Below are 14,992 nucleotides of genomic sequence, written 5' to 3' on the forward strand. Positions count from 1 at the left end.
TCGACCAGTGATAGAGTTGAAGAAAATTTGACAAGGGAAAATATGTCGACAAGAGAAAGGAGAATGGCGACAGGATAAGTTATTTGAATGCATCGGGAGCCTTTGGTCGGAAACAAGTTTTTGCCCAAATGCTCGGGGGCTACTTCGAAAAAAGAAAACTTTCGACAATGGCAAATATAGAAAATGTTGAGCCTACAGTCAAGCACAAGTTCTTGGCTGTAGCCTCGGGGGCTACTCCCATCAGGAGCGCTGTTCGCGCACCCGATAAAAAAAAAAAAAAAGAAAGAGAGAAGAAGAAGGAGGAAAGAATATCAAGAGATAATGGCAATGTAGTGACAAGGTGGACTAAAATGTTGAGCCTACAACCAAGCACAAGTTCTTGGCTGTAGCCTCGGGGGCTACTCCCATCGGGAACGCTGTTCGCGTGCCCGATGAAATTAACAAAGGAAAAATAGAACAAGCAAGAGAGTATATTTTGAGTTATCATTAACTCTCCATATACTCCCATCGGGAAAGCAATATAAGTCATATTTGACTCAATAAAATGTGCCATTCCAACAGCCGGAAAAGCACTCGACAATATATTCTCAGAACGCCGAAGTTGCGATCAATTTCGAATGCCGCAAAATTGCGAAGGTAAGACCCCGGACCTATTCCGCCGGGCGTGGCATCGCGAAGACTGCGCTCTCGCTACCTTTATCCGTATCAACAGATACGAAGAAAAATCCTAACGGACGCGTTAGGTACTCGATAAATTTAACCGGGACTCGACGGAATGGTAAGACCTTAAGCGGCGCCTGTCGAAGTTTACACCGGTATCCCGAAATCATGTCCGGGGACGTGATTTTGAAGTAGGTTTTTGCGGATTGCCACTAGAGCGAGTTAACTAGTACCTGATCCGTCAGATGAACTAGCCCCAACTACCAATATCCCTGTACAATATAGAATTTTATGAGAAAAAGTATAAAAGTTAAAAGCTTTCGAATAAAAATAGACAGTGGAGATTTTCCCTGATTCTACGATTCAAGCAAAATCTCGGGGCTACTGACATAGGCATCCCAAATGGGCCTGCCTAATATAGTACCCGGGGTTTATTGAAGGCCCACTACCCGAAGAATAAGAAGACTCGACAGCCCAAGATGTATTTAAGGAAAAGATAGAGTTGTAATAGGAAGTGTTATTTGTAAATCTGGCGGGATGAGTTAGAAACCGTCCCGGACTCGTAATCCTTGTATAGCACGAATCCCTCGGCTCCACCTATATAAAGGGGGGGTCGAGGGACGAGAAGATCATCGAATCATTGTCTGCAAACCCTAGTTTTCATATTCGTCGAGTACTTTTCGGCTGAAACCTTCGAGATCTACTTGCCCTCTACTTCTAACTAAACCCTAGCCTATAATCCATAGGCATTGACAAGTTAATCCCTTGTCACCAGCCCCGACAGAAGTGCTGGTGCAGCGATGCGGGACATTGCAAGAACCAACATCAAGAATGATGCGACAGCCAGAGTCAGTAAGCTCAGCAGTAGAAAAAAACATGGTAAGATGGGGAACAATAGAAATGTCGGAACACAGAAGAACATGGTAGAAAGATTTCCAAGACTATCAACAGGAAGAGAAGTGACATCTGCAGTGGGAATATTAACATGAAAATAAGGAGGTCAGAGAGAAGAAAGAGCGGAAGAATCAAAAGACATGTGAAAAGAACCTTTAGAATCTAGAACCCAAAGGTGTACCTGACTATGTAGACGGTGGACGCTAGGTTCTATAAGAACCAGTCATAGAGCCAGCAGTACCCGTCTAATAAGAGGCATAAGAAGAAAAAAAAGCATGCGCTTAAGCGGCACAATATCCAACTCGGTGAAGTTGATAGTCAAAGAATATCCATGATTCCCTGGAGAGCATATGGAAGTACCATGCTTCTACAAACAACCAGACTCATAATAACCAAGCCTCCGAAAATAGCCACAACAGAGAGAGAGAGAGATTGCCCCCACCATGATAAGATCGTCCGCCGCTACTAGGCGGTGTGGGTAGAAGTGGCAGAGCACTGAGACGAGAGGGGCCTGTGGAAGCAGTCAGCAAGGCAGGAGCTCAAGCACTAAGAACAGAGGGTATTGCACGCAAACAAGCACCATGCATACATGTCCTGTCAACCCGAAGCTGAGACAACACCTCTGAGATAGCAACACGGCTCCGAGCAAACAACTTAGCACTTCGTGGCTCAAACTCTGGGAGAAACCCATAAAAGAACTCGTAGATCCGTTGAAACTCCAAGTCAAAACGCACAGTCCAGCAACACGAGAAAGTACCATAGACAACACTACGAAGTGAGTCAAGTTGGTGCCAAATATTATTGTGTGTAGAACTCATCGACAGTGGACACACCCTGAGGAATAACATGCTCCTCACAACCACAGATAAGTAGAGAGAATCACCAGAAGGTTGATAGCGCTGACGAAGGTGAGACCACATCTCAGAAACAACACTGAGGCCCATAAACTCAAAAGCAAACCGAGGTTGAAAACTCGGAGAGAGTACTATGTCAGCCTACACGCCACAGATTGTAAGAATCTCCAGACCATCACGATAGATGCCAAGAGCAGCTGAATATTGAAGTACCTACGGATCATACGCATCATCGACATCAGCCTCTGCAATCTAGGCTGCATCTTTAGCAGCCTGGGAAACATCAGCAGGAACGCCCCGTGGCGTGGGTGGGATAGGAGGCACATGATCAACGGGGCTTGGCGGACAGGAGGCCTCGCCATTGTGAACATCCCATAGTTGAAGACCGTGCATATGGATGCGCCTGTATGCAACAGATTCAGCATAGTTGATGCTATGAAAAATCACCAGGCAAAAACGTGCGCAAATATTATGAGCAGGCTCAGGCGTACAAGATGACACAACATAAGTGAAGGCATGTCAGAAGGAGCATCATCATCATCACACGGATGTCAAGAGTAGTGAATCACCATATGTGAGGAATAGGAGGGAGATATCGGTGAAGAAGATGGAGAGGCGGGTGGCAAGGGAGAAGAGGAACTGGTAGGTGAAGAAGGTGTCAGATCGATACTGGGGGACTCAGAGGAGTGGGAGCATGAGGTACCGATGGAAGAGAATCGTGAAACATGAAAAAGAGATTGCCTCCTGATACGTCTCGAACGTATCTATAAGTTTTGATGTTCCATGCTTGTTTAACACCAATTCATATATGTTTTGTTTACACTTCGTTGCACTTTTACATGATTTCCGGCACTAACCTATTAACAAGATGCCACAGTGCTAGTTCCCTATTTTCTGCTATTTTTGTATTTCAGAAAAGTTGTAAAGGAAATATTCTTGGAATTGGACAAAACAAAAGCCAAAGTCAATATTTTACCGAAACGAAGACGAATTCCGGAGGGGGGACGAAGAGGCACACCAGGGCGCCCAGACCACCCCTAGGCGTGCCCTAGGCCTGTCCCATGCCTAGGGTAGGTGTGGGCCCACTAGGCTCCCAACCGACCTCAATCCTCCGCATATTTATACATCTTCTCAGGAAAATCCTGGATACCCGAGCCTCCATCCACGGAAAGTTCCGTCGTGGCCGCCATCGCCGCACCCATCTCGGGGGGGTTCTGAAGCTCTTCCCGGCACCCTGCAGGAGGGGGAAATCATTACCGAAGGCATCTACATCGCCATACCCGCCTGCGAAGTGATGCATGAGTAGTTCATCCCTGGACTATGGGTCCACAGCATCATCTAGATGGTTGTCTTCTCCACCTTGTGCTTCATGTATCGATCTTGCGATCTGCCCTACATGATCAAGATCATCCTTATGTAATCCTCTATGTTTGGTTTGCGGGGATCCGATGAATATTGAATACTATGTTGAGATTGATTATATATTCATGTCATATGTTATTTGTGATCTTGCATGCTCTCCGTTGCTAGCAGAAACTCTAGCCAAGTGGACACTTGTGACTCAAAGAGGGGGTATTTATGCTCGATAGTAGGTTCATGCCTCTAGTTTTCTGGGAGAGTGACTTTATAACTTCTAAGGTTGTAGATGTGCTGTTGCTACTAGGGAGAAAACAACAATGTTTTATCCAAAGGTAATTCTATTGTTTACTTTACACACATTGCTTAATGCGATAGTCTGTTGCTTGCAACTTTATACTGGAAGGGGTGCGGACGCTAACCTGAAGGTGGAGTATTAGTCATAGACGCAGTTGGATTACGGTCTATGTATTATGTTGTAATGCCTAATACCAAATCTCATAGTGATCATCCTGTCATGTATGGTCGATATTTTGTCAATTGCCCAACTGTAATTTGTTTACCCAACATGCTATTTTCTTTATGGAGAGACACCTCTAGTGAAATGTGGACCCCGGTCCAATTTCCTTTACTGGTAAATTCAACTGCAATTATGTTCTGTTTACTTTCTGCAAACATCTCCTTCCATTCGATACGTCTAATCCTTTGTGTTCACCAAACCGGTGAGATTGACAACCTCACTGTAAGTTGGAGCAAAGTACTTTGGTTGTGTTATGTGCAGGTTCCACGTTGTTGTTGACGCCGGTAGTGTGCTCTGCCACTAGTCAGCCAGGAACACCTTCAGAAGTCACGCCTTTCTTCTACCGGTCGATTAAACCTTGGTTTTGTACTGAGGGAAAACATGCTGTTGTGCTCATCACACCTTCCTCTTGGGGTTCCCCAGCAGTGTGTCCGCATACGCCGAGTACACGCCATCAAGCTTGTTTTCTGGCGCCGTTGCCGGGGAACAATCAAGACTCTCTGTCAAGCCCCGTCACACGCCAGCACCTCCACAAAAAAAGTCGTGGAGGAAGGACGCACATAGAATGGATGGGAATCATCAAAATTCACATCCTGAGATATGTGTATTCGGCAACCAACTTGTTCCGAACACCGATAGCCCTTATGCTCATCATTGTATCCAAGCAAATACACTCAAAGGGCTCACCAGTTAGCTTGGTGCTCGAAGGACATAGAAAACATAAACAAACAAGCGGAGCGCCAAGTAATCAGGAGAACAACTAGAAAGGCGCCTGATAGGAATGCCACCATACAGGGAAGTTGAGGGCTGAATATTGATGAAACAGGTGCGAACGGACACAACTTCAACCTAAAAGTGAGGAGGAAGAGAGGCGGTGAGCATCATTGCACGGGCCGTCTGATACAGTGGTGATGCTTGCGCTCATCCACGCCATTCTGGGCATTAGTGCCAAGAAGAGAGAACTAGCCAAGGGTGCACTGGTCAGCAAGAAAACCACACAACATATGGGAGATATACTCACCAACATAGTTAGCTCAAAACACACGAATAGGCATGGAAAACTGGGTGTGAACCTTGGTAGAAAAAACACTTATATAGAGAGAGAACCACGCTGCAAGAGGTTATATAAAGCAAAGCAAATTTTAGCTGTAGAAGTCATCGATAAATATAACTTAGTAGCGGTGGTCCCCCTTCGAAGTGAAGGGAGACGGACCCCAAACATCAGAATGAACTAAGTCGAAAGGAAACAATCACTAGTAGGAATGATACTTGAGTCAGTTTGCCAAGTTCACAACCCTAACACTGTAATGAGATATCTCATGAGACAGACCCCTAGAAGACCTCAACGAACTGAGGACTACAAATGAGAACCATAAAGATGATCAAGTCGACGATGCAACTTCTATAAGGGAGAGGTAGCGGAAGTAGGACCTGGATCGGTGGGTGTGGTGGCGTTCGAAGGGACATGAAGCCACTCGAGCTCCCAAAGACCCTTGGAGTCACAACGCGTAGGGCCATCCCCAATAAAAGCGCTAGTGTGGTGATCCTAGACATCACAAGAACCAACATCAAGAATGACACGACAACTAGAGTCAGTAAGCTAAGCAGCAGAAAAAATGCATGGTACGATGGGGATCATGAAAAATATCGGGAACATAGAAGAACATAGTAGAAAGGTTGCCACGACTATCAACAGGAACAGAAGTGCCATTCGCAAGGAGAACATTAATACGAAGATGAAGATGTCGAAGAGAAGAGAAGAAAGAGCGGAAGAATCAGAAGACATATGAAAAGAAGCTCCAGAATCTACAATCCACCAAGGTATACCTGACTGTGTAGATGGTGGATGCTTGGTTCTGTAAGAACCAATCATAGAGCATGTAGTATCGTTGAAGAAGAGCCAGAAGAAGAAAGCATGCGCTTAAGCCTCACAATATCCTGCTCGGTGAAGTCAACAGTCAAAGAAGAGGCATGATTTCCCGCAGAGGATATGGACGCACCATGCTTCTACAAACAGCCAGACTCATAATGACCATGCCTACGAAAATATTCACAATAGCGAGAGCGAGATCACCCCCACCGCGTGAAGAGCGTTAGCCGCTACCAGGCGGTGTGGGTAGAAGAAGCGACGGAGCAGTGGGATGAGAGGGCCCTAGGGGCAGCAGTCGGCAAGGCAGGAGCTCGAGCATTAAGAATAGACGGTGCTGCAAGCAAACCAGCACAATGCAGACATGTCCCCTCAACCCGAAACATACAACACCTCTGAGATACGGCTCCGGGCAAACAACTTAGCACCTATTGGCTCAAACTCCGGGTGAAACCGAGAAAAGAACTCGTAGATCCGCTGAAAACTCCAAATCATACCGCACAGTCTGGCAACATGATCAAGTACCACATACAACACTAAGGAGTGACTCAACTTGCCGCCAAATATCAGTGTGTGTAGAACTCATCAATATTGAAGTCACCCTTATGAAGATCATGCTCCTCACAACCACATATAAGTAGAGGGAATCACCAGAAAGTTGATAGCGCTGACGAAGGTGAGACCACATCTCGGAAATAATACTAATGCCCATAAACTCAAAAGCAAACTGAGGTTGAAAACTCGGATAGAGAACTATGGCAAATTTAGCATCCTCATCACACCACTAAGTGTAAGCATACAGAGCTGACCATCACGATAGATACCAAGAGAAGCTGAATTATCAAGTACCTGATAAGCATCACCGGCATCAGCCTCTGCAATCTGGGTTTCATCTTTAGCAGCCTAGGAAGCATCAGCAGGAAGAAATGGTGGCATGGGTGGGTTAGGATCCACATGATCAAAGGGGCATTGCGGACAGGAGATCTCGTCAGTGAGAACACCCCACAGTCGAAGACCGCACATATGGATGCGTCTGAATGCATGCAAATTCACCGTAGTTGGTGCCAGCGAAAATCACCGGGCAATGAGGAACGGCAACATAGCCCGACGAAACATAGCCCGACGAATACGATGCCATAGTGGTACCTTTTTTCTACTTTTTCAAGTCAACGCTCGTGAATCATGTGCGGGCTTAGGGCATCTCCAACCCAGCGACCCAAACGGACGCGCTGGGCCCGCGCCCGCGCATCCGTTTGGGTCACGCGCTGTGCCCAACGCGGCAGATTTGGGTCGCGGCGCCGTATAGTAGCTATTTGCTTGTAAATTCACTATAAAAGCATAACAAATTATAAAAAATATATATAATAGTTCAAATGCTCAAAACTTATTACATAAGTACATTGTCCACGTAATCAATGACAAAGTATTATTCAAATAAAATGAAAAAACGATACAAATGCTCTAGGCTTCGGGATTTCCTTCATCATTGTTGTTTGCAACATTGTTGTCTACATGCTGCCATATGTGCTCGACCAAATCAGGCTGCAGCTGATTGTGTACAGCTAGATCCCGAATTTTATGGTGCGCATGGAGGATGTCCTAGAATGATGCCGGACCACCTTGATGAGTAACCAACTCTCCCTGGCCATCCCACTCATTATCAAAGAGTGAATCATCCCGCTCTACCTCAACAATCATGTTATGCATGATTACACAAGCGGTCATCACCTCCCACAGAGTTTGCACACTCCAGGCTCTAGCAGGGTGTCTGACGATAGCCCAACGAGCTTGGAGGATACCAAACGCCCGCTCGACATCTTTCCGGGCTGCCTCCTGCTCTTTGGCAAACCTTGCCTCCTGCTCTGAGTTGGGTTTTCGGATTTTCTTCACGAGTGTAGCCCAAGGTTGATAGATACCATCAGCAAGGTAGTACCCCTTGGTGTAGTGGTGTCCATTGATCTCAAAGTCCACATCAGGGGACTGACCGTACGCTAGCCTATCAAACACCGGAGAGCGCTGCAGCACATTGATATCATTGTGTGAGCCAGCCATTCCGAAGATTGAGTGCCAAATCCATGTGTCATGTGAATCAACAGCTTCAAGAATTACGGTGCACCCCTCAGAATGGCCGCTGTATGCCCCTGTCAACCAAAGGGCCAGTTCTTCCACTCCCAGTGCATGCAGTCTATGCTGCCAAACATCCTAGGAAACCCCCTAGAAGCGTTGATTGACAACAGACGAGTTGTGTCCTCTGCAGTAGGTTGACGGAGATACTATTCTCCGAACGAACCGATCACTGCTCTGCAGAACCTGTACATCGCTTCCAAGCAGGTGGACTCACTCATGCGCGTGTACTCATCTACGAAATCACCGGCAACACCATATGCGAGCATCCTAATCGTTGTTGTGCATTTCTGGTACGAAGAGAGGCCTACCTTGCCCATTGCATCCACTTTCGCGCAAGTAGTCGTCGTAGAGCTTGACGCCATCCATTATCCGGCGGAACAACAGTCTGGACATCCGAAAACGACGGCGAAACATGGCCGGCGTGAACAATGCCTTGGGTTGGAAGTAGTCAGTGAAGAGCTGGTCGTGGCCGTGTTCTCTTTTGCGGTCCAAGGCGGCCGCGCACCCCGGCAAGGACCCCCGCTACACGGGGATCTGCGAGACAATGTGGTCGTGGATGATCAGCGCAGTGTCCGTGAAAAATTGATCGTCGGACTCCTCGTCTGACGACGTGTCGATGAAGTTCTTGAAGAAGTAGTCGTCGTCGCTGTCCACCATGATCTACAGATGGAAAGGGACAATTTTTAGTTCGCCCATTTCATCGAACACCTCGCAGGCGGAGGCCATCCAATGCATCCGTAGGGACCTGCAGGCAATGGCCGTCCCGGCCGACTTGCGGTCTGGAAACACGGCGAACGAGAGCTCACCTCCGGCGGCAACGGCGCAGCTGCTAACGGCGGGAGGTCTCGCGACGGTGAGAGGACAACAACGACGGCGACGGCGTCCTCCGACTCTGCTACGACGTCCCGAAAGCACCGCGGGATCGCAACCTATGCTTCCGCCCCGCTTGCCGGCGTCTCGACGACGGTGGCCGGCGTCGACGCCGCTCCCAAATCGCCGGTCCTTGGGTGGCGGCGGAGCGGCGGGTGATGTGTGCGAGGGGGTTGTGTTTTGGGAGACAGACAGGCGGGCCAGGGGCGGACAACGGGAGGACGCGAGCGGCCAGCCATCGGCGTCCGCGGCCACGCAAACTCGTCTCAGATTTGGGCCGGATTTGGGTCGTCCCGAACGCCGCGGCCATCTGTTTTTGGGATGGGTCCGCGCGATGGGCCATGATTTCGTCCGGTTAGACCCATCCGAACGCGCGAGCGCGGGATGGGTCGCCGCGTTGGAGATGCCTTAGTTGTCCCCAACTTGAATCGAGCGAGCCCCAATGTGGCTGAGTAGCGCCCGTCCCTGACCGAGGGCGGCCAAAGTCGGGTTCTAGTGGCCCGATCCGTAGAGGGGTGGTGTCGGTAAGGGTGTCAAGTGGGATCCCACTTTTGTCCCACTTGTAGTATAATTTGATTTTTTTAGTACAAATTTTGACATCAAAATTTAAACTACACAGTACAAAATGACATCCCACCGGGATCCCACCTTGACGCCGTGGTCGGGAGCTGGTGCAGAGGCCGGGAGGCGGCCGCGGCCAGGTGTGGCGGTAGGCAGCAGCCGGGTGGCGGTAATAGCCGGGCGTGGCTGCGGCAGCAGAGCCGGTCGGAGGAGATCGACAAAGGCCACGGATACCATCCTCAGCTCGATTTTGTGCTGAATTTCGATCCGATGAGCCCCGATCTTGAACTCACAGAAGAGGAAGAAGCAAGTAGCACGCCGGCTGGAAAATCGCAACGGCAACGTCAGTGGTGAAGAGATTGCACGGAGTTACAGCGTGCGAGAGAGAGACAGTAACTAGGCTTTGATGACATGTTGGAAATGAGATAATGTCATTAGAAGGGTCCAAACACCAATACATTTATATGTGTGACAATATGCTGAAAACTCCTTATAAACTGGGGTATACGAGAAAGCGATCGATACATCTCTAACAAGTAACTCATTGGTTTATCTGGATTGAAACCAAAAAAGTCCGAACGAACAGGGTTCCAAGAAAAAGGAACCTCATGTCGGGAGTGATGTTTTGGCTCCTGGGTGCATATACTCCCTTTAGTTTGAACTGCGATTCTGATACATTTTGAAATGTTAAAAAATTTCAAACGAAAAATTTATGTGTACATCTTCACATGCTAAGTGCGACCAAAGTCTTTCCATGAAAAATTAACTTGTAGTTTGAGCTGTGTAAAAAAGACAAAATTTAGTGCTGAAAATCAAGCTTTTTATGAGACTTATTTTGTCTTTTTTAGATCGATCACAAAAAAAGAAGGGCGGGCCTGGTGCAGCGGTAGAGCCTCACCGCCTGTGAACGAGAGGTCCCAGGTTCGAGTCGCGGTCTCCTCACATTGCACTTCGTGAGGGTAAGGCTTGCCACTAACACCTTCCCCAGACCCCGCACAGTGCGGGAGCTTTCAGCACTGGGTATGTCCTTTTTAGATCGATCACAAAAAATATCGGTTTTTCGCGAAACTGCATGAACACACATAGATTGTCGAGATGTACGTGCGAAATTTTTTGTTAAATTTTTTTAACAATTAGAAATATGATTTTTAGGTGGAGGGAGCATATGCACCCAAGAGCCAAATTGAATTTCCGCCTCATGTCAAAAGTATTCTTGTTATTCCCCCTCCTTGAATTGTTCATGTTTCAATTGTGTGCACGGGGAGATGTTCTCTCTCTTTTCTTTAATACTAGAACACTATGTCTTTTTTAGTACAATGTTTATCTACCTTTTCTGTTGATTCCACCTTGTACCGTAAGCTCCATGGAAGTTGCCATATCAATCTCAAGCAAGAAAATCGATTATATATGGTTACGCATCAGGTCATTCTTCCTAGCCTCCTGAAAAGAAAAGAAATGGTGTGGACGTCCATGTCGTCCTTGATCTGCAAAATGTTCATCCAACAAGGAATGGTTGTTGTTGGTACTTGGTAGTAGTACACATCCAACACCGGTCCAACCGATTGGAACTAGTTTGACAAAGATCAGCGTCCACACCTCTTCCCACTTCACTATCGCATATGCCTGCATCCACATCTGTCGTTCTCGAGAACACGTTGCTAATATATGCAGGCTATACCTACAGCTAGCCACGGATCAGTATCCTAGTGGATCATATCAACGGTATCAAGACCAATTTTTTAATGGACACGGCTAGAGGGCATCCGGATGCTGGTTTGTATATCTTAGCATTCACACCATAAAAGGTAAGTTTTAACAGCTCTTTACCCCAGATTCAGAAAAGGAAATTTCTGGGTAGACCGTACTCACTTGAAAGCACCACACGTATATTTAACTTTTACACGAAAAAATTCAAAAAGTCATAAATGTTAAACCGTATGCCGAAACTGTTATCCGTTTTCATCATTGGGCCTCTCGCGATGAGATCTTCGAAACTAGATCCCATATGTATATGTTTCAACATTTTTTTTTGAAAAACAACTCTCTTCGTGTGGAAAATCAAGTCTAGTGCTATATCAAAGCAACTTCGTACAAAGAGTTGCTTTCACTATCTTTTTTTTTTAATATTTGATAGCCTTTCTAAGATACGTAGCAACAATGTCCAATAATTTCAAAAAAAATAAAGTCCAATAATTTCATAGTAATGAGACTTGCAACATTGCACTACTAGTTGTCCACCATAGTTTCTCGTATTGTTGGTAACTAGAAAACTTATTAGCAGCGAAAAATATAATTTCATAACCAAATAGTACACAACATAGTGACGGTGGTAGACAACTTAGACATGGTGAAACTATATTGGACAATGAACGCAACTTAATCATAGTCGGTATCCAACTTAACAAGAGTGTGTATGCAACTTAATAAGAGTTGGCATGCAACTTAATAGTAGTGGGTATACAACTTATAAATAGTGGGTATGCAACTTAGTACATGTTTAAAGTAACAATTTACTGTTTACAAATACGAATTAGCAAATGTGTGAGTGAACAATTTATTGTGCACACAATACGAATTAGCAAATGTGTGAGTGAATGTGGAACCCGTAATACCGCCGGCAAAAATACAACCTATCACATGTGTGAAGAATTTTTGTTTCTTCATGGCAGTTGTCGCCTCGAGGTACACGACTTCGTCTCAATCAACACGGATCTGGACGATCCCACGAGCCAATACACGTGGTGCTATGCGAGCTACAAGAAGCCGAATGTGATATCTCTTTGATACCGATGGTGCTTAGGTGGGAGATCTAGGGCGATGGGGAGGGAAAGATGTGGGTGGACTGTCTAGCTCGGCATATGTCAGTGACAAGAGCGAATCGAGCGATATGAAGAGATGTTGTGACATCACGATAGGCAAGTCATACAACTTAGCACTAGCGGTAAACAACTTAGGAGTGAAATACATGTACTTATAGGTACGGCCACTCCTTGTGTATTAAGTTGTTTCCACTCTCGTGTCGAGGTGGACAACTTCACGTATGGGGTACACAACTTAGCACCAATGGTGTATATAAGTGAGCAACGATGAGTATGCAACTTAGCACTAGTGGTATATGAACTTAGTAATAATGAGTATGCAACTTACTACACGTGTGAACTAGATGGGGTATATAACTTAGCACAAGGGAATATACAATTTAGAGACAATGGGTATGCAACTTAGTATATGTGTGAAGCAATAATTTACTATCTACAAACACAACTTAGTAAATGTGTGGGAGAACAAATTATTGTGTGTAAAATACAACTTAGGTCATTTCTGGAACCAATAATACCATTGACAAAAATACAACTTACTACATGTGTGGAGAAACAAATACATGGCCTGCAAGAAGCCGAAGTGGGTGTCGCTTTGAGATCGGCGGTGCCCCACCATCTACGGAGATAGGACGAACGGTGGCAAGTCAGAGCTCCATTGGGAGGGAGGGCAGGACGTCTAGCTCGGCATATGTGGGCGGCAAAAAGCGAACCGAACGAGATGAAGAGGGATTACGATATCACGATAAGCAACTTTGTAGATGAGGCATGCAACTTAGAACTAGGGTTATAGAACTTAGCATTTGATAGATATGCAACTTAGCAATAATTTATTATCTACAAACATGAATTATAAAATGTGCGAGAGAACAGTACAACTTAGCACATGTGGGAAAAGACAATTTGTTTTTTTCGTGGCAGCCACCGCGAGGTACAACTTTACCTCGATCAACACATATGTGGTCGGTGAGGGGCCCATGGCACGAGGCGCAACACGAGCTGCAACTCGAAAGGGATGTCAGCTAGGCCAAACGGTGGTGGGCCGAAACTTTATGACGATGGGGAAGTTATGGCGGGTGAACCATCTAAATTGGCCTACTCAGCGGTACGAGCCAATTGAGGGACATAAAGAGGGGCTACAACATCGAGCGCTTGCGAAAGAGATAAAAAATAACGGCTCGATAAACATATGTTGTTTAAAAAAATACAACATAGCAAATGTGTGAAATAATAAATTACGAACTTTGCAACAATGAATTGTTGCAGATGGACATATATGAGAAGGGCCTAAAATGGTCGTTCAACTAAGTTCAGAGGCTGAGCAGGAAAATACATAGACTTCTGCGTAATTTTGGTTACAAGTTGGAGAAATATAGTGAAAAAAAGAAAAGATAAGTTCTTCTCTCCGCCACACAGCCGCCAGGAGAAACTGAAGCTCCGCTCGATCCCCACGATCGCCTCCCGCCTTCCTCAGGCTATGAGCTCGAACGCTAGCTCGCACCAGCCGCCCCTCCATGCTATGCGGCTCCAACCGAAGAAGCCAACCGAGCTCTGCTTGCCTCGGCCACCCTCACCAGCAGTCGCCCGTTAGCTGGGCCCCGCTTTCTTCGGCCGGCTAATACCGCGGCCGCATCGCTCGCTTCGACCGGTGTCCTGGTGGAGGGGCTGAGGCCTGGACCGGCGGCCATGGGGGCATGGAGCGGCGGGCGCTGGGATCCAGTCATGTGGCGCACGCCGCGCGGGAGACCAGGCTGGCGTCGGGAGGCGTGCGGGAGGTTCCCGGAACTAGGACGGCGGCGCGCTGCATACTGCGCCGATGGCGAGAGGTGGGCCGGAAACCAGGCCGGCGGTGGGCGTCGTGCCAGAGGATGTGAACGGGGGCAGCGAGGGAGCATACAGGCACAGCGGTAGTATTGTTCACTTCTACTCCGGTGCTCCCCCCCCCCCCCAACGATGGAGATCTTCCTATACATGTCCGTCAAACACAACAACGGTGGAGATCTTCCTATACATGTCCGTAAGTGGGGGCACGATCGTAATTTCGGTGTAGGTCCACCGTCTGTACATTCATGTACAGGTCTATATGGCCCGCGTTGTGTTGTACCTCGTTATTGTACAACGTGGGGCGGTACTTAGATGGATGAGATCGTTAACTCGTCACGTGACCTCTTTTTTTCTTCTTACATGAGGTACACATACCGTATCAATACATACGGGTATACATGAGCTGGATATGGGTTTTGGCGGACCAAAAACATGAAAAAAAAGCCAACTATGACCCTTCAACTTTGTCTAGGGGGGAGCACCAGAGCAGGGCTCAGTATTGTTTTTGTCGGGACGTGAGTAAGATGAGATTGATCAACGAGATCAACGGCCACAGCGCGAGTGCTCATTGAGACAACCGGCATCCGAGTACTTTTTAGCACTTGGGTTTTTTAATTAGATCCATATTAGAGTGTGATAA

The sequence above is a fragment of the Lolium rigidum genome, chromosome 1 (assembly GCF_022539505.1).
Source record: "Lolium rigidum isolate FL_2022 chromosome 1, APGP_CSIRO_Lrig_0.1, whole genome shotgun sequence".
NCBI classification, from domain to species: Eukaryota; Viridiplantae; Streptophyta; class Magnoliopsida; order Poales; family Poaceae; genus Lolium; species Lolium rigidum.